The following is a 20,547-nucleotide window of genomic DNA, read 5'->3' as shown; positions in this document are numbered from 1 at the left end:
GTGTTATGCTTATATGATAGTAATCATCATGATAGTGGGAGCATAAGTGTTATGATTGTATGATTATTGTGGCGAGTATTGCAAGTTAGCAATATTAATTATAGAAAAACAAAGATTCAATTTGCAAAGTTGCATGGGTTGAAAAGTTGTTTTGATATAATTAAGGGAGAGAATATTATACTTCGTTTCAAAATCTAAAGCTTAGATTGAGAAATTTTAATATTTTCAGTCAAAGGATATATTGTGTGTTCTTAAAATTCGATTATGATTACGGCATCCCTCTTCATAGTTCGAATTGTGAGAACATGACACATAAAATATTATGGCAAAAGATTGGTAAAGTATCATATCTTTATGTAAGATATTATGCATCGTGTCCCATACACTTCGGGTATAGGATCGATTGCAAATGCTATAATATTTTACCATTCTAAAATTTTCCAAATGTCTAGTGCATTAAGAAGGAAAAAGGACTAGAATTGGTTTTGACTAAAATAATTAAACAACTATCAAAGGACGATCCAAAGTTCGCTGAGGATTGGTCGCTTGTGAGTAGTTGGAAGTATGGTATTGGATGGACCATATCGACATTATTATGAATAGATAAGATTCTATTAAGAATGAGTTGTCATATGGCAAATGTGGAAATGTTTCCATATTGGGAGTTGGATATTGAGAATCTATGTCTAGATTAGAAACTTTTATGCAAGAAGAATGTTCAAAGGAATGTACTTTGAATGTGAGACTTCACGTCTATGGAATTGTCTTGTAACAATTTCTAAGAAAGTACTTTGTAATTTCATTAGCCAAGTCTTGGTGACTTTTGTGCTATGACTTTACGAAAGGATCGTTGCGTAAAATGTTAGAATCTAGCATATTCTAGTAGTGGCAAGAACCTTGTGTTCTTACACTAACAATGGGGATTAAGGAATTGTGAAATGAGCATCATTGAAAAAGTTTTTCAATTAATCTATTTTCACAAAGTAAGGACCATAGGAAACATAGTGTGCACGCTTTATGCATGGGACAACTGTTGTTGTAATTTAAGTAATAAGTTGATTTTATGAAACAGTAAACGATAATAATGAGTAATCAATATGGTGGTTAAATAGAAGTGTTTTATTTAATCTCACAAGTTTGGGGCCATATAGGATTAAGAATTATTGTTATGTTTCAATTTGTATGTTTTGACTTCCAGAATAACTAGGTTATTCAAACATCCACAGTCGGTCATACGTTGGGAGTAAGTATGAAGGAAGATTGTCATGAATCTGTCTGTAGATTGTCCGAAGTGTTTAGACATAGCACAAGTTTGCTGCAGAGTTCATGAATGCTTTGATAAGATTAAAGTATTGGATTAAACCCACGCTCACTTGGATCACTTCATGGTTTTATCACGAGTGATTAGTGAGACGATAATATTGTATATTCTTGAAACCGAGACATGTGAGTTGTTATTTGTTGGTCGGTTGCACATTGATAATAAGTAAACGCACCAGTAACTTGGTGTTATAAAACTTATTGTTGTGTGTGACTCGATCAATAAATGCAAGCGAGCATTTGAGTCGAAGTTTATCCATTCCTTTTACCCAAAGTGGGATAAAAGCGATATCTGTGGGCCTCTCGATGATTTAATGATGACACCTAAGCGCTTGGCCAAGCCGGGACTAAGTTGATGTGTTCAATTGTAGTCTGTTGTCAGTCGTCATAAATCGGAAGTCGGGAAATAGTATAGAGAGAATGATTGAAACTCATGTCTTTTGTCTATACGATATCTTGAGAATGGAGGAATATATAATCCCTTATCTAGAGGACACGCTATCTGATAAGATCAGAGTTGACAGCGGCTTTTGAAAGCTACGATTGCTGATCAGGTTCTGAAGTCATATGGAAAATAGTTATTAGACTTATCCAAGTGGGAGACTGTTGGATTAGTGTCTAAGTCCATAACTATTTTGGTATGTACTTGACCCGATTATGAGCATGGTCCTTTTGGGTTGCCTTCACCATAGCAATATGTAGGATGATTTAAGCAGAGAAAGGTTTAAATATGGTTTATTAATATATTATGAGAATAATATATTAAAGGAGAAATCATATTGTTTAATTAATATTAGTCAAGAATTAATTGTTAATTAATTTTGTGGCTAAAAGAGATTAATTAAACTTAGGGGACTGAAGTTGTAATTATAAGATAATTATAATTGGGCTATGGATCACCTAATAATATATAGGTTGGACGAATTCTATGGGAAGCCCATTAGAAATCGTCCAAGGGATATGTTTAAGGAGTCCATGGGCTGCTTAGGGCCTAAGCAGTCAAATTAGGGTTTCCTAGTTGTAAACCCTAATAGCCTACATGTATATAAAGGGCCCCTATGCCCCAAAAACGTGGACAACACTTCCATTAGGGTTTCCAGCCGTTTTTGGTGCCTCCCCTTTCTTCTCCTCTTCATCCAAGTTGTATATGGTGTTTGTGACTCCATTAGAGGTGCAGCACTTGAGGCACTAAGCTTTCTAAGGCCAATCCAAGCAAGGAATTGATTGTTATTGCTATATAACAATCAAAGGTAATTCTATAAACCCTAATTCAGTTTATAATATGTTAGATCTAAGTTTGTTAGTCTTGGATTCAAAGCATGTACAATAGAGGAACCTAGATCCAAGCATTAGGGTTTGTATGAGCACATAAGATTGTTCTTATGCATAAAACCCATCAATTCTGTGATTGGTTTCTCTCCCCTTGACCGTTCAAAGATTGGTTGCATGCAATTGTTTTTTTTTTTTTTTTTTTTTTTTTTTTTTTTTTTAAACCTTTTACTCCATCTATATATACATATGACACCACACCCTTGGTGTGGCAAGAAACCACACTTAAGTGGTAAACTGTGACGTGGCGCTTACGTGACACTTACGTGGCGAGGGAGGGAGTGCGGTTTCGGTGGCACCACTCCCTCCAGCCTTAGAATCAGGACCAAGGGTGATGATAATTAGATTCCTAGATGTCATCATAGACCGTGTAAATTCACTTTTTTTATTGCAAGAGAATTATCCCCAAAAATGACACGAGATGTAGGCACATGATAAAAATGCAAACTATTAAATTAAGGGGTAGGGAGAACAAAAAACGTGTTACAACAACATCAATTAATTAAATTAAGAGACTCACGGTGCTTATACGAAAAAGAAGGCTGCCCCTTTCAGGCTTCCACCAGCGTGCTCCTCCAAAACTAGCGATACCCACCTCTGAGCGATACCTCTGGCCACTCCATCAGCGTGCTTTTACCCTAACGCCTCCACTCCAGCGACTTCCTCCGCCACTCCATCAGCGACTACCTCCGGCCACCAGACATAAGCGCCGCCACCCCAGCGCCTAGCCGGTAAGATTCTCTTCTCCACCTATGAACCGAGGGTTTTTTTGGGTGATTATTATCGAAATCATCAAATCATCGACTGTTTACTCTATCAATGTCAATTAGATTTGAAATTGATCAGTTTTTTTATGAATAAAGTGTAATGTAATTTTGATGTTTAAGTTAATGTTGTTATTGATTTCCATACGAATGCTGCTCTTTTGTTGTGTTTAGGGATTCAGAGTTTCAGCTATGGTTGCTGATGAAACCAACCTCCAACGCCACCTCTCAACTTTCAAACGAGCAATACCCACCTCCTCCAGCATTGCCCCTTTGCTGACGACACCAACCTCCTCTTGGTGAGTTATTATCTGAAATCGAGATAAAATTGTTTTTGTTTTCTGAGTCTTAGAGACTGTGCTATAAAATTGAATTCATATGACAGTATGAGCTTCGATGTATGTTTATAATTCCAACTGAGCTTTCAATCAAAGTACTAATAAGTCTATTTTTTTTAACACAAATGATCATGTCAAACTTCTTTCTGTTTGTGTATACCATTCTCATGTCTTGGATTCATGTGTATATTAATCATGCAACTTGCAATATAGAACATGTTTTCTTTGTTTCATCATAATGAGAAAACATGTTCTATATTTACAATTTTCTAATTCATTGTGTAATAGTCAAACCACATAAGTATGTCAAAACTAAAGGACAAAATAGATGAGAAGGAAGAGTCAGTTGCCTTCTATATTTTACAAGTAGAAAAATCCACATGTCAAATTGTGTCATTGGATTTCTAGATATTTTTTATGATTATAAAAAGTTTGAAGTCCTTTCACCTCATTATCTGACCATATATAGTATTATATTAAGTCAAACTCATATTGTAGAATGTGAAAAGGTTCTACAACAGCCATAATGTGTATAATAGCAAATACATATCTTTTGCTTATTAGATGTGACATTGATCAAATGATAAATTCTTGGGATGTATAACTCTGATCACAAGATTATTCTCTATCATTTATGAACCAGTATATGTTCTATTTTTTATTTTATTTTTATTTATTATTATTATTATTATTTTTTTTTATGTCATTACATACAAGATTCTACAAGAATGGGGGGCTTTTGCTGCTCAAAAACTTTAAGAAGAAAACAGGAGGTTCTTGACTTCTTTCTCTCTTGGCATTTAATTTATATTTTTCTTATAAATGTTAACACCATTATTTCTGATTTGAAAATTGAAAATGTGTTATTGTATGTAATGAAGACCTAATATATAAAGATTATGAGACCGAGTCCAAGCTGAAGCTATCAACCCATTCTGCCAACGGGGTGGTATAATTCTAAGATTATTCATATTTTAAGAATATATTTTTCCGACTACCGTATTAAAGTTTTATTTTTCACAGGGTCTTACAGCTTCAGCCTCAAAGCTAGGGAAGATGCATTTTGCTGATGTTAATTTGGAGATGAAGCGCCAAGCAATCACTTTCGGAATGAAAGTAAAATCTGACTCGAATGTAAGAAATTTTCCTATATGTATATGTATATGTATACGTATACGTTAACTTTTTTCCTATTGATTATAGGTTGCGGTGTCTGCTATGCTCGGAGACCCTAACCGGGATTTGACAACACATCTCACTTTGAAATTGCCATCTAAACATGCAATGGTATTTTAGTAAATATTGAACATTGAACATGCTATATATATATATATATATATATATATATATATATATATATATATATATATATATATATATATATATATATATATATATTTACTAAAATACCATTGCATGTTTAGATGGCAATTTCAAAGTGAGATGTGTTGTCAAATCCCGGTTAGGGTCTCCGAGCATAGCAGACACCGCAACCTATAATCAATAGGAAAAAAGTTAACGTATACGTATACATATACATATACATATAGGAAAATTTCTTACATTCGAGTCAGATTTTACTTTCATTCCGAAAGTGATTGCTTGGCGCTTCATCTCCAAATTAACATCAGCAAAATGCATCTTCCCTAGCTTTGAGGCTGAAGCTGTAAGACCCTGTGAAAAATAAAACTTTAATACGGTAGTCGGAAAAATATATTCTTAAAATATGAATAATCTTAGAATTATACCACCCCGTTGGCAGAATGGGTTGATAGCTTCAGCTTGGACTCGGTCTCATAATCTTTATATATGAGGTCTTCATTACATACAATAATACATTTTCAATTTTCAAATCAGAAATAATGGTGTTAACATTTACAAGAAAAATATAAATTAAATGCCAAGAGAGAAAGAAGTCAAGAACCTCCTGTTTTCTTCTTAAAGTTTTTGAGCAGCAAAAGCCCCCCATTCTTGTAGAATCTTGTATGTAATGACATAAAAAAAAAAAATAATAATAATAATAAATAAAAATAAAATAAAAAATAGAACATATACTAGTTCATAAATGATAGAGAATAATCTTGTGATCAGAGTTATACATCCCAAGAATTTATCATTTGATCAATGTCACATCTAATAAGCAAAAGATATGTATTTGCTATTATACACATTATGGCTGTTGTAGAACCTTTTCACATTCTACAATATGAGTTTGACTTAATATAATACTATATATGGTCAGATAATGAGGTGAAAGGACTTCAAACTTTTTATAATCATAAAAAATATCTAGAAATCCAATGACACAATTTGACATGTGGATTTTTCTACTTGTAAAATATAGAAGGCAACTGACTCTTCCTTCTCATCTATTTTGTCCTTTAGTTTTGACATACTTATGTGGTTTGACTATTACACAATGAATTAGAAAATTGTAAATATAGAACATGTTTTCTCATTATGATGAAACAAAGAAAACATGTTCTATATTGCAAGTTGCATGATTAATATACACATGAATCCAAGACATGAGAATGGTATACACAAACAGAAAGAAGTTTGACATGATCATTTGTGTTAAAAAAAAATAGACTTATTAGTACTTTGATTGAAAGCTCAGTTGGAACTATAAACATACATCGAAGCTCATACTGTCATATGAATTCAATTTTATACCACAGTTTCTAAGACTCAGAAAACAAAAACGATTTTATCTCGATTTCAGATAATAACTCACCAAGAGGAGGTTGGTGTCGTCTGCGAAGGGGCAATGCTGGAGGAGGTGGGTATTGCTCGTTTGAAAGTTGAGAGGTGGCGTTGGAGGTTGGTTTCATCAGCAACCATAGCTGAAACTCTGAATCCCTAAACCCAGAGACGATCATTAAGGCCCGTGCAAGTAGTATGGGTAAACTAAGTGCCCTAGTTCAGCACCAGTTTTCCCGCAGGGCGCTTATCACAGCTACTTGTGAAGTCGATTGCATGGATCTAAACAAACGATCGAGGTTTGGATTAACATTGGCATTGGATCCGTGATTATTCAGAAGTGTTGGGGATGGGGGATTGTGGCGGAGTGATTGTTAACTTGTCCACATCGACACTAATTAATGACATATTGGGAAGTTGGACTCACATTGACACTAATTAGTTTATGAGTTGATATTGGGTTATTGAAATACAATATGGTCACATGAATATGATAGTTTAAAGTAAATGCGTTTAATGATAATTTCATATGATTTTCTAACAAGTATATTTCCATAAGACTTTGCACTGACTGTATAATGCCTTTATTGTTATCGGTTTATATTATCATATCGGAAAATGATTGGCTCGACAATCTTTTACATTTAAAGTGTTAACCATGTAATATGAGTTTCGTCTAATAGGTTATAAAACTACCATAGTTATAAATTTGTTTCATTTAAAAAATTATAATCTTGATCTACGAAAAAATCATATTAGATTCATATGTCCACCTACATATCTTTCGTTCTAATTATTATGTGAATATTAGTTTTATTAGTAGGCATATATTGAAAATTATTCATACTTCTTAAATGAATATTAGTTTGATTATGTTTCTTGTCATTTTGTATTTTATCATGGAAGAAAATATATTGTTATATGCATTTTAATTTGATTATGTTTATGATAATTTTAATATTTCATCATAAATATTATTTGTGACTATTTGTTATATATTCTCAATGGAAGACGATATTATTCATATTAATATGTTCCCTTTTAAACCACCCGTCGTGTATAGTTTAGTCGTCTCTCGAGGGTTGATTCTTCGTTTTCGGATGCGGGGAAGAAGCCCTAATAATATTTGAGGCAGGAGATACCTTGAAAACAATGATTGTTAGTATATCTGAGTTCTACTTAAATAGTCTAGGTTTTTATATTATTTATCTTTAATACGTGTAGTCCTCAATCATCTCTTGGCTGGCTTCCATCCCCTTGCTATATTCATATTTGAATTTGAATAACCACCACAATAAATATTCTCTGATGAAAAATTATGTCACTGTTACTGTGATAGTACAATATATATCTGAATATATTATTTTTCATATATAGGTTCATAATTATTTCCTAACTTTATTCGTGTGTTTATCTTTATCTTTAACGTTTGATGTCAACATTTTATAGATAAAAGATTGAAAATCTTTGAAGGCGAAGACAATTACTAGATCATTGAACGAAAATGACAGTGTAAAATTATGTCAAATTTGCAACCATGTTTCAAGAAAACATATTCAATGTATTTGTTAGTTCGAATTGCATTTAACAAAATTGTCGTGTTAGTGGAAATTTTAATTGTATATTCACATGGAGTTTTATAAAAACTAGAAGGGAAGCCCATGCTTTCCATGGGTTAGAAAAAGGAATCGTGTTCATCCAAATCTAAAGAATATGGTAGATAATATCTAATATGAGGGATTTTCTTTTCTTTCCATCATCAACTCATTAATGAGTAAAGAAACATTTACATATACAAATTGAAATGGCTCCTTTCGAGACAACATATGTGTGTCCTGTTAAAAATCAGAAAAAATTTACTGTTCCAATTGTAAATGTAATTACCACTTCTTGCCACTACACAAATATTGTCAATTTTTTCCAACATATCAACTTCAGGAACCGCAATTGCATGGACAAAAGCAAGGTTGACGCACTGGCCTATTACTGCTGCTCTATGGATCGGATTTACCTAAAGGAATAAGAAAATATATATATTTAAAACTAAGCAAGTCATAAACATCTTTTGGACATATAAATTTGGCATAATCATACCCAAGTTCATAACTTTCAATGGGCTTCCTTTGGAGAAGTCTCACATTATAAGCTTTGAATCAAGCCCTCCAGTGATAACTGCAAAAGAAACATACATCATCTTAATTTATTAAAGGGTAATATACATTTTTGGTGCTTGACTTTGTAAAAAATTACAGTTCTAATCCCAAATAGTTTCCTTTTGAAATTTTAGTGTCTATTTTTAATTGTGTAACAATTTTGATCCCTAAGAATGTTCAAAAACAATATTTTCAATAGTTTCCTTTTTGCAATTTTGGTGCCTATAGGGACGAAAATGGTTACAACAATTGATAATTGGTACCAAAATACAATAGGAAACTATTTAGGACCAAAACTGAAACTTTTGAACAAACTCAAGTACCAAAAAGGTAATTTACTCTTCATTAAATTATAGCATTCAATTTCTTCCTATGCAACATTCTACTTTGAAAAATCTGTACCCAATTATAGCAATGTCATCCAGAAACAAGTATCATTGATAATTTGATATGCCCTAAAATTATTCATAGATTCAAAGGCAATATAAGAAAGTACATCTTCTCAAGGTCTCCAAGGAAGAAACTACACACTGCTACATATTTGAAAACAAATTAAGATGAGAAGCAAGAAAATTGTGTGTGTGTGTGTGTTAGGTGTTCGATGAAATGTTTGCTACTGTTATGTGTGTGTATGTGTGTGGGGGATGGGGGATTGTAACAGTAGCAGTAACAGTGACATAGAAATTACAACCTAACATATTACATATATATATATATATATATATATATATATATATATATATATATATATATATATATATATATATATATATATATATATATATATATATACATCTTCTTTACCTTATTTTCAAAGTCATTTGCATAACCTAGTGCTCTTGTCATTGAAACCAAAAGATGTGATATGATTAAAAAAATGTATTTGACCTGGAAAAAAAACAAAAGAATGTCATTTGATAACAAAATTAACATTTTATTTTTCTAAATATATTAGAGAAAGAGAGAGCGGGTGTGACTGAAAGCTTATGTAAAAGCTTACCTTGAGGGAAGCGGTATTGTTCATACAAAAAGATTTATATATTAATCATATGATATTTTGGGGAGTTATATAAATCGAGTAATTTAAAAAAAATACATCTTTCTGAGTGGAATGTTAACTTGCATATTCAAAACGAAGAAAATGATCTTTTTTACATTCAAATATGCTTTGCTTTATATCAAATTTGTTTTCAAAGTAAAAGTTGATTTATAATATGCTTTGCTTTTTATAAAATTTGATTTAAAATATGGTCATTCATTCATCACACCTTAATACATGAAAATACAACAATACTATGAACTTCACCAAAATAAGGCTGTACAAATACTTTAATGTTGGTAGATGTGCAAGGTCATTAGGAGGAAATCCATAAAATGCAACACCAGCATCAACCTAAGGGACTAAAATGGAACTTGCAATAGAAAGAGAACCACGCATGAAATACCCATTGACACCAACCTATATCAAATTATCAAATAGCAACATCAACATCAACCAAACTACATTTCTATTTGCATAACATAGCAAGGTCAAAATCATCATAATTTATATTATATTAAACTAAAAGCAGATAAATAAAAATGAAAATTTCAAGCGTAAAGAATTACCTAAAGCCCCATTTTTCTTTTTCCTCATATACTTTTAAAGTCATTTACTATGGCAATACTAAACTTGAAGTTGAAGAGCAAATAAAACAACAAAAATAGATAATTATGGACTATACAATAGCATGAGAACTATTATGTCAAATATAAGTGTTCTAAACAATAAAGAAAAAACAATTTAATTTTAGTACCGTTTCTTAACATTTTTGTCCCATAAGTAGGCTAAGTTAAGAAACCAATTGTTATCGATTAATAAAAATTATCATCATACCCTTACATCTTTGAATATACAAGTTGGGATGACAAAATACTCCTATTTGCTAAATTGGCAGAGTCTCAAGATCAAGAAGGAGCAAAACCTAAATTTATCTTTCAAAAAGTAATGAAATTAATGCAAGAAGACAAATACTTTCTACATAATTAATAGATCAAAGGAGAAAATATGTGTACACATTAACATGACTTGCCTTGAATTGCTTCTACTTCTCCACTTTGAGTAAATATCATAACATTTTCCTACAATGATGGTTTATTGGAACTGTCGAGTACAAAGCTAAGTGTAAACAGAAGTACAGAACACTAAATTGGTTATATGCAGGAACAATGTTGGAACTTTCCATAACAAAAAATTGTAAAGATATGCTAAGCAGCTCTTTGCTCTTAATTACATCGCAAAATATTCAACATTGTTGCTATTAAAATACACCAAAAACAGGGGGAAAGAAAAGAACTGTTATTTGCTCTAACTTGATTAAGCTTTAATAGAAGGACCAAAATCACATTTGGAAAATATCTTTCAAAAACCAATTAAGCAATATTACCATTATTTTAGGTGTGAATTGTTGATTAACACTCAGTAAGTGCTAAATATTAAAAAAAATAATAATAAATAAATAAATAAATAATCAAATACCAGGTATGTAGCCGATAGATTCTCTCTTGTACAAAGTAGGAAACCAAGTAAAGAAAAGTTTCATTCAGCAACTATAAATTAGAAACTACCTTCAAGATCACAATTGAAGAAGGATTTTGTATAAATTGAATAGTAAAACATTATAATGTCCCAAACAAATTAAACTAGCAGTGGTGTGTGTATCAGGCATTTTATCGAGTACTTGATGTGCGTCTCAAAACATGAAATATTGTAACATACACGTTTTGAAATTGTGTTTTAAGTAAATAATATTATGTGAATTTGAATGTTGAGTTCTAAAAAATTGTTTTTACTAGAATTGAAGTAAAACTATGCTTAGAATCATTCAGAAAGTATTGGAAGTCTTATGAGATTCCAATCAAATGTCAAATAGTGAAATTTAACGAAAATATAAAATTTGGAATAAGTAAAATTTTATTATTGAAAGTTGTAGATAATCTTGTTAGAAACATTTAGGCGAAAACCTCATCGAAATCCGAGTTATAACGAAGAAGTTATGATCAATCGAAGATCCGCGACAAAAACGGGCACGGCGCCGAATGACGTAAAAGTGATTTTTTGATAAACTACTTTTTAGCCTTAGTAATCTAAATTAAAGTCGTAGTATTCGTTAAACCGAGAATTTCGATAAAAAGAACGCCAAAATCAGACTTCGTATGAGGAGGTTATGATTTTTCAAAGTTTCAGCTTAGCAGTAGACAGCTAAAAACTCGAATTTTAGATCGAGTGATTTTTAGCCGACACAACCTAAACGAGAATTGAATTTCTCTTCATTATTAGTATAACGGTAAAAAGTCTGACGAAAACGAATGTCAAATGAAGAAGTTATGAATTTTTAACAGATTTTCCTGTCCCGGTCTGTTAAAAATAATAATATTAAAAATAAAGTCAAAATTAGCCGAAGAAGTCTAAACGAAAGTTGTAGAGCATAATTTTACCTACGCGTGCATATAAAGAACGTCAAAAACAAAGCCCATATGAGAAAGTTATGGATTTTACAAGATTTGGCACATTTTTCGAGAAATTTCGCATGAATAATGCTGCCACGTCATCCCTCGCATGCAACCTCCATGTGTCGCCTTCTGATAGGACCGAGGTTTGCTGTGTCGCCTTCTGATTGGACCAATTCCGCGGTCCACTAAGCTTCGGACACCTTCACATGAGACACCCCTCGGATGACCCTCGCACCTACGTGAAGCCTGCCCATTGGACCGAAGTTAGGTCCAATCCGAAGCTGCTGTCTGCGAGCCAGCTGTTACGACGCTTGCACCCGAGCCTCGCTGAAGTAGCCAGCTGGTCCGAGCCTCGCAGCCACCTGTCCTCTTCCCCTCGCTTTGGATCCGAACCTCGGCCCTATATAAGGGGTGCGAGACCTCCCAGGTAAATGTTAGAAATTTGCCACTTTTTACCCCTAAACTTATATTTCTTCTACTTCCACTCCCCCCAAAGCCCCGGTACTAATTCCAAAGCCCGAAACATGTCCCGAGACTCCCGAGAAGCCCGGAAAATTTATCTTTTCGGTTTTGAAAGTCTACCTTCACAGAGCCCGGTTTTCAATAAATCTTCCGGTTTTCAAAGAATAAAGTTATATTTAGAGCCAAAGTGCTGTCTAAATTAATATTTTAGCCCCCGGTTATTTCACGGTGAGTTTAATATATAGGAACAATTGTATGCTATGTGTTATATGTGCTACGTGCTTTTTAGTGTTATTATTTCGGGTTATTTTGCCGTGTTATTTTTATTCACTATTTTTAATAGCAAAGAAATACATTTGACCATGTGATCAGTGAAAGGACTTAGATTCACATTGGTACTGGTATGTAGCCTCTGTCCATGTAGAACATTTCTCCGTAAGAGAATGATTTCTATTCTATGGTATTGGCAGAAGGTTAGACAGGGCTATAAGCCTGAAATCTACCAAAATGTTAAATCTGAAGTTGTATGTCTTCTGTGCCATTTGGGCCAAAGCTTTATTGATGTATATCAAGTATGGAAATTGTTATGTCTCATTGATTGTATATCTTTGAATCAAATCAATGATTGATATGGAAAGTTTGTCACATGATTCACATATCGTCTTGTTGTTCCTTGTTCCTCTTTGCTTCTGCCATATTGAAGTATATATATGATATAACATTATATTGTATCTATTATTAAACTCACTAAGCGTCACCGCTTACCCTCTCAACGTTTAACAAATTGCAGGAGATAAGCATCCAATATAGTTATATACTAGTAGAAGATTTTTGAATAGTTTGAAACTATTGTATCGATAGAAGCTTATGAATAGTTTGAAACTATTGTATTTTGCATTCACATATGTATAAAACTATAGAATCATGGGAAGTAATATATAACACTTTAAAATAATCTGTTTGTATCCAGTAGTTTGTAACCTCTTTATCAATGTAAAATATTGTTTTTATAAATATGCAAGTAGCATGTTTTGGAGTAACTATATTATCAAGTATGAAAGTTTGGATCTTTCATACATACAAAAGTTAGGGTCTTTCAAATATATTTCATTAAAAATGTAAAAAAAAATTCAAAAAACTTCAAAACAACAACAAATTACAAATAGCATGTTTTAAAATCCTTCCCCTATTAAGCTTGAATAAGTAAACTTAACCCTCTCCATGGTGGAGTCGTCTTCTCCTACCACCAACTTTGGTTGCCAGAAAACTCATCACCGCCACTAAGGCTATCTCCAACCCACCCCCAAACTCTATTTTTTTTCCCATTTCTTCCCCCGTTCTCCTCTAACCTTACCTCATTTTCATCTCCATTTTTGGATATATGAATAGTATTCCCCAAATACTATTTATATCTCAGAAAATAAAATATGAGGGAATACTATTCATATCTCTAAAAATGGAGTTGAAGTTTCGGTTGCCAATTTTAGTCTCTCTCATTTTTATTTTATAAATTTTTAGTTTGTTTTTGTCTACTAATTATAATTTAAATGCAATAGTTAATATTTGTAATATCATATTATATACTAATTTATATTAATTAATCATAAATATACAGTTTAATATTTATTTATCGAATTCATATAAAAAATTAAATATATACTAAAGACTTGAAACATAATAACATAATTTATAAAATATAGTAATCAAATATGATCGTTATTTTGATATAATTATTATAAATATAAGATTATTTATTTAATAATTATTTATAATAAAGTAGTAATTAATATGAATTTATTGTATTTAAACGTTTTATTTATGATAATATAATTTGTAATATTCTTGTAATAAAAAAATATAATATATATATTTGTTAAAATCTAATTAATAGAGGAGTGTATTTGACAATGTATATCAGTTATAAAAATAAAATATTATAAAAATATATTTTTTAGAGTAAAAAATAGGATAAAAAATGAAATAAGATTAGAGATGAAAGACTATTTCCTATGTTTTTTACTTCGGGGAAAATTTGAGATGTGTCGGAGATAGTCCAAGCACACTGCTTTTGTTCTTACAACATGTAATCAATGTACAACCAGCTGAAGCATATGTACAACCACATTACTACACCACCTGATTTTCTCCATTCCCTTTTTTTCTGTGTTCTCCGACCACACACCACCATCCCCTCCCCACCTACATCGTCTTCTCTAGTGAGCTCAAAGAAATCAAACCAGAAAAAATCCAAAAACAAACCTGATGCAACCACTAAACCACTTTAGTAACCATATGAGAAATTTGATAATCTAAATCAAAATCGCAGCCGTTGATTTTTCTGATCAGAAAACCCCCACACACAAAGAAATCAATTGGAGACAATTACGTTGAAAAAAGAAGACCATTCCTCCATCTCTTTCCTCTCTTTGATGGAACCACCACCAAATACCGTCGCCGCCTCTCATCAATCTATAACCCCCACCAGTAACCCCTGTGATTACAATATCGGTTTCTTTACCCGGGCATTGGTCACATTCTTTAACAAGCACTACCACTTGTACTAGTCGTCTTCTCCGTCCAACAACACCACCACCGATGATATCAACCATTTACCAAAAACTCGAATTCATTGAATCTGATTGATCCACCATTGATTCATGACAATGGGTACGGCTCATGAACTTTGAGTCGATGATGACGAATCCCAACTCACCAACATTTAACCTTTAACCTGGCGAATACAATGGCTCGAGTCACTGTTACCATCAGAGACGGGGAGGGAGGGGATGAGGAAACATGTTCTTTAACCATACCGATCTGAGTAGGTGTTTGGTATAGTTTTGAAAATAGCTTCTTAGGTTTTTTGTTTTTTAAAAATTTAATAAACTAAAAAAGTGTTTGTGTATTTAAAAAGCGTTTTTTAAAACAGCTTTTTGGATTGAAAAAAATAAAGCTTTCAAAAAGATGGAAAATCCTAGTTTTTAGTCATTTTACTCCTAAAAAACAGTTTTTCTTATCCAAACATTTTTTAAAATCCGTTTTTTCTAAAAATCATAAGCTAATAAACATTTTTCTTAAAAATCACTTTTGCGATAAAAAAGCTAACCCAAACACACCCTGAGAGAGTTTGGAGAGATAGATAGAGATAAGAACCCGTGAGAAAAAGGAGAGGAAACCTAGACACAATTTTCTTCATCAAAACTCTTTGGTTGTTAGCTCAATTTAATCGGTTTGCTTTAATTTCATTTTCTTGGTATTACACGGGTTTCAAAAATGGCAAACATGACACATGATAGGAGGGGAAGGGAAAGGAACGAGGGTTGGGGTTGGGGTTGGGTCAAGTGGGCCTATCTAGAAATACATAAATAATAGAATTAATTAAAAAAAAAAAGATATTTATAAGGATACAATAATCTTTTTAGTTGAGACATGGACGAATCGTCCAATAAAAACAAATTATAGGGATGATCCGAGTTTAAAAAAAAAAAACTAGAGACTAAACACGTATATTACCCCAAACCATAGCGACCATTTGGTGTAATTTACTCAATTATTTATAGTCAATATATATACTCATCACAATTCTCAATATGTTCCATACCATTACCTTTGGTGATCAAGGTTATTTACATTTTATTTAAGGTATCTTGATCTTTTTTGGAAATAGGATTATAGTTTGCACTTTGATATTAGTGAAATAGAATATTAGTCTGATTTTGGTGAAATAGAATATTAACTATACAATGACACCAAGTTTATGAGTTGATATTTTAAAGTAGAATATTAGTCTGATTTTATGGTCACATGAATTTGATATGTTAAAGTAAATGTGTTTAATGATATTTTTATATGATTTTCTCACAAATATATTTCCACAAGACTTTGTACTGTATAATGACTTTATTGTTATCGATTTATATTATCATATCTGAAAATGATTGGCTCGACAAGCTTTTTACATTTACGTTTTTCCATGTATAATCACTCAAATATTGTGTTAGAATGTTAAATATTGCTTTTTAAAGTGTTAACCATGTAATGAGTTTCGACTAATACGTATATAATCACCATAGTTATAAATTTGTTTCATTTAAAAAATTCTAATTTTGATTTACTAAAAATTCATATTAGACGCATATGTCCACCCACATACCTTTCTTTCTTATATGAGTATTAATTTGATTATATTTCTTGTCATTTTGTATTTTATCATGGAAGAAAATATATTACTATATGCATATTACTTTGATTATGTTTATAATAATATTAACATTTCATCATAAATATTATTTATGACTAATTTTTATATGTTCTCAATAGAAGAGAATTTATTCATATTGATATGTTTATATTCATATTTAATAACCCCCATAATAAATATTCTCTGAAGAAAATTTATGTCATTGTTATTGTGATAGCACAATTTTATTTGAATATATTATTTTTCATATAAAGGTTCATAACTATTTCCTACTTTATTCTTGTGTTTATCTTTAACGTTTGATGTCAACCTTTTGTAGATGAAAGATTGAAAAGTTTGAAGACGAAGACAATTACTAGATCATTGAATCAAAAAGAAAGTGTTAAATTGTGTCAAATTTGTAACCATGATTCAAATCTTGGCACTACTCGGCCTCTGTTGCTCTGGAGGTTCGTCTGCAACAACTCCAGGTCATGAATCATAGTCTCATGTTTGCAACGGGGTTGACAGTACGAGAAAGCTAGCCTGAAACCCTTGTTAGAGAAGTTCTTTTTTCCGAAAGAAAGAATTCTAAAAAATGTTGTGAATAAATATTTATATTTTGGATATTCTAATATGTAGTTTTAATACGTTTTTTTAATATATAGTAATATCTAATTTATCTTGTTATACTAATAAAAGATTATTTCTTTTGTCATATGTTATCATATTAAATCTCCTAATTAATGTCATGTTACTTGTCAATCTATTGATTCTCTATTTTAAATTTTAAATTTCTTACTCCAATTACATTAAATTAATTTACAATAAAAAAAAATTAAATTAAATTAATAAAGATTATAAGATGATATAATTTTATGAATTTTTATTTAAATCAACGATTATAATTTATATAATTAAAAATATATCTCTTAATTAATAATTTATTTAAAATAATTAATTAATAGTTTTGAGTTTTTACTATGAAAGTTTAATTAATTTTATAACTCTGGTTTCACGGATTATAAACTAGTAGAATAATAAACAAAACATCAATTAAAGATCCTAATTAATCCTACAAATCTGCAATCAATGTTGATACGAATTTTAAAATTTTGAAATTCTATAATACCATGTTTAATGATTTTTAAATAAAACAATTAAATACTTAAGTTCAAATCCTGACACCATTCGGCCCTGTGATCATATATGTTCATCTGGTGACTGCTGACACTACTCAGCCCTGTTTATATAATTATTCAGGTCTAACATTATACACTTCCATTATATACATAGTGTAAAAGTGATAATTCCATTATATATCTAATAATGGAAGAGTGTAAAAGTGATTTTGGCCGAGGTTTGTATCTTCTTGTATGTCTAAAGAAAATATCAAAATACACATTATGTAGATAAAAACCACAAATCATTTCTAATTTCCTGTTCATCATTAAAGATGATAAAGTTGAAATTCGTCCATAACAAAGAAAAATGGGCAATTACTAATCTAGCCAAATTAAGGAAGTGATTAACAATTTTTAGCCAAAAATTTGGATTTGTCCTAAACTAGCCCACGAAACCGTAGGTGGTTAAAATGGCCTACTGTTTCGCCCATTTACCTACTGTTTTGATTTTAGTATATAAAGATTTTTTTTTTCATTTTTCACTACGAAACCGTAGACGAAAAAATGGTCTATTGTTTCCTCTGAAAAGTCTACTGTTTCCCAAAGAGTAGATTAAAAATGATCTACTGTTTCGTCTAAAAACCTACGGTTTTGGGTTTTTTTTGGGTATGTGACTACTAATTCATGTATTTTGACTATTATATCGTACCTACTATATATTAAAAGAAAAATCTCTTTTAGAGTAAAAGTGAGTGTTTTTTTTAATCTTAAAAAAAAAAACAAAAACAAAAAAAACTAAAAAAAAAAAAACAAAACAAAACAAAAAAACAAAACCGCTTTTGGACGAAACAGTATATCATTTTTAATCTACTCTTTGGGAAACAGTAGACTTCTCAGAGAAAACAATAGACCATTTTCTCGTCGACAGTTTCGTAGTGAAAAATGAAAAAATAAAATTATATACTAAAATCAAAACAGTAGGTAAATGGGCGAAACAGTAGGCCATTTTAACCACCTACGATTTTGTAGGCTAGTTTGAAACAAATCCTAATTTTTCGCTAAAAAGTGAGAAATCATTAATGAATTTGGTTAGATTAGTAATTTTCCAAAATAAAAAGCAACAAGACAAAAAGAAAAGGCGGTCACCTCAAAAGATAAACCAAACAATATTAGAAAGACAAAATTGCAAAAATGGTCCCTGTGGTATGCATCTTTTTGAGGTTTTAGTCCAAACATCGACTTTTTTGGATTTGTGGTCCTTATGAGCTGGTTTGTTTGTAGTTTTGGTCCCTCGAAAAACTGAAAAGACTAAAATACCCTTGAAGTATTTCTTTTTCATTTTTTTATCTATTTTTACAATTAAAAAAATTAAGAAAACTCTCTCTCTCTCTCTCTCTCTCTCTCTCTCTCTCTCTCTCTCTCTTTGAACCACCACCAGAGGTGGAAACCGGCCGCCAGAAAAGTGCAGCAGCCCTCCACAGCCCTCCTCTACCTTTTTCTCTTGTCAACTAATAACCCCAACACCATCTTCTACATGGGTACTTTCTCCGTCGCTCTGAAAGCTGCCAAAGATGAAGAACAAGCCACGAAGGGCTCGTCGGAGACACCAACTGCCACCTCTACCCCGTCTCTTCCATTCGTCAAGTAAGCACCTCCGACACCCCACTAGAATTGTTTTCCATTACAGCCTTCACCCCCCCCCCCCCCCACTATTTGTTTCCGGCAACGAGGACTCGACTCCTCCTTCTTATCGAACGGAACAACCCAAACACCACCTGAGAATTGCCACTCCTTCTGCCATTTCCGTTTGTGATTTTCGTCAGATCAGAAAAACAGCCAAGGGAAGCCGCCGCCTCTTTTCCTTCGCTAATCGTTACCGGAGGTCGATGTCCGCCCCTCCTCACGATTTCATCAGCCACTCCGATGTCAATGTTGCTGCCGATTTGTTTCCTCTTCCCCCGATCAGATGAAGACGCACTCCCTTTCGATTGTTCGTATGTGTTAAAGTGTAAATCTATAAATTGATTTCCAAATACGAAACGAAAAATAGTTCCTGCCCAAAAATATAAACCCATGTGAATCATTTTCCAAATTTTATGTGTGTATGTGTTGAAGAACTTGTGTATTTTGAAGAACAAGATAAACAATTGTGTGTTCAGGAGAGAGAGAGAGAGAGAGAGAGAGAGAGAGAGAGAGAGAGAGAGAGAGAGAGAGAGAGAGAGAGAGAGAGAGAGAGAGAGAGAGAGAGAGAGAGAGAGAGAGAGAGAGAGAGAGAGAGAGAGAGAGAGAGAGAGAGAGAGAGAGAGAGAGAGAGAGAATGGGATGTGGGCCCCACTTTATTATCAATAAAACATCAAATTAAATAGAAAAAAATATAAAAAATATATTAAGAGGGCAATTTAGTCATTTCAATTTTCGGAGGGACCATTTTTACATACAAACTAGTCCAAAATGACCACAAATCCAAAAAAGTCGTGGTTTGGACTAAAACCCTAAAAAAATGCATACCACAAGACCATTTTTGCAATTTTGTCTATTAGAAATTTAATTAACGTCACCAAAGATGATCAAAGAAAATAAGAATTTTAATTCAAAATTCAGAAAACATGACAAACAAACAATTTAGGTATTATCAAATGTTAAGTGATGTGATTTAAGCATCATCGATTTGGTAAAAAAATA

The 20,547-nt window shown here is 32.0% G+C and overlaps 1 long non-coding RNA gene across 2 annotated transcripts; it reads left to right on the top strand.

Moving 5' to 3' along the window:
- The first annotated feature begins 2,797 nt into the window (after window positions 1-2,797).
- LOC111881899 (uncharacterized) lies at window positions 2,798-6,998 on the top strand. Of its 2 annotated transcripts, XR_008232407.1 has the most exons (5): window positions 2,798-3,380; window positions 3,588-3,712; window positions 4,469-4,524; window positions 4,633-4,700; window positions 4,775-4,912. It is a non-coding gene; the product is annotated as an uncharacterized LOC111881899 (long non-coding RNA). The 2 variants fall into 2 exon arrangements; XR_002846980.3 differs by lacking the exons at window positions 4,469-4,524; window positions 4,633-4,700; window positions 4,775-4,912 and adding an exon at window positions 5,798-6,998.
- The last annotated feature ends 13,549 nt before the right edge of the window (window positions 6,999-20,547 follow it).

This window comes from Lactuca sativa, chromosome 5 (genome assembly GCF_002870075.4).
Source record: "Lactuca sativa cultivar Salinas chromosome 5, Lsat_Salinas_v11, whole genome shotgun sequence".
NCBI classification, from domain to species: Eukaryota; Viridiplantae; Streptophyta; class Magnoliopsida; order Asterales; family Asteraceae; genus Lactuca; species Lactuca sativa.
Note: the sequence above shows the minus strand (reverse complement) of the source record. Positions and strands in the feature narration are given on the sequence as shown.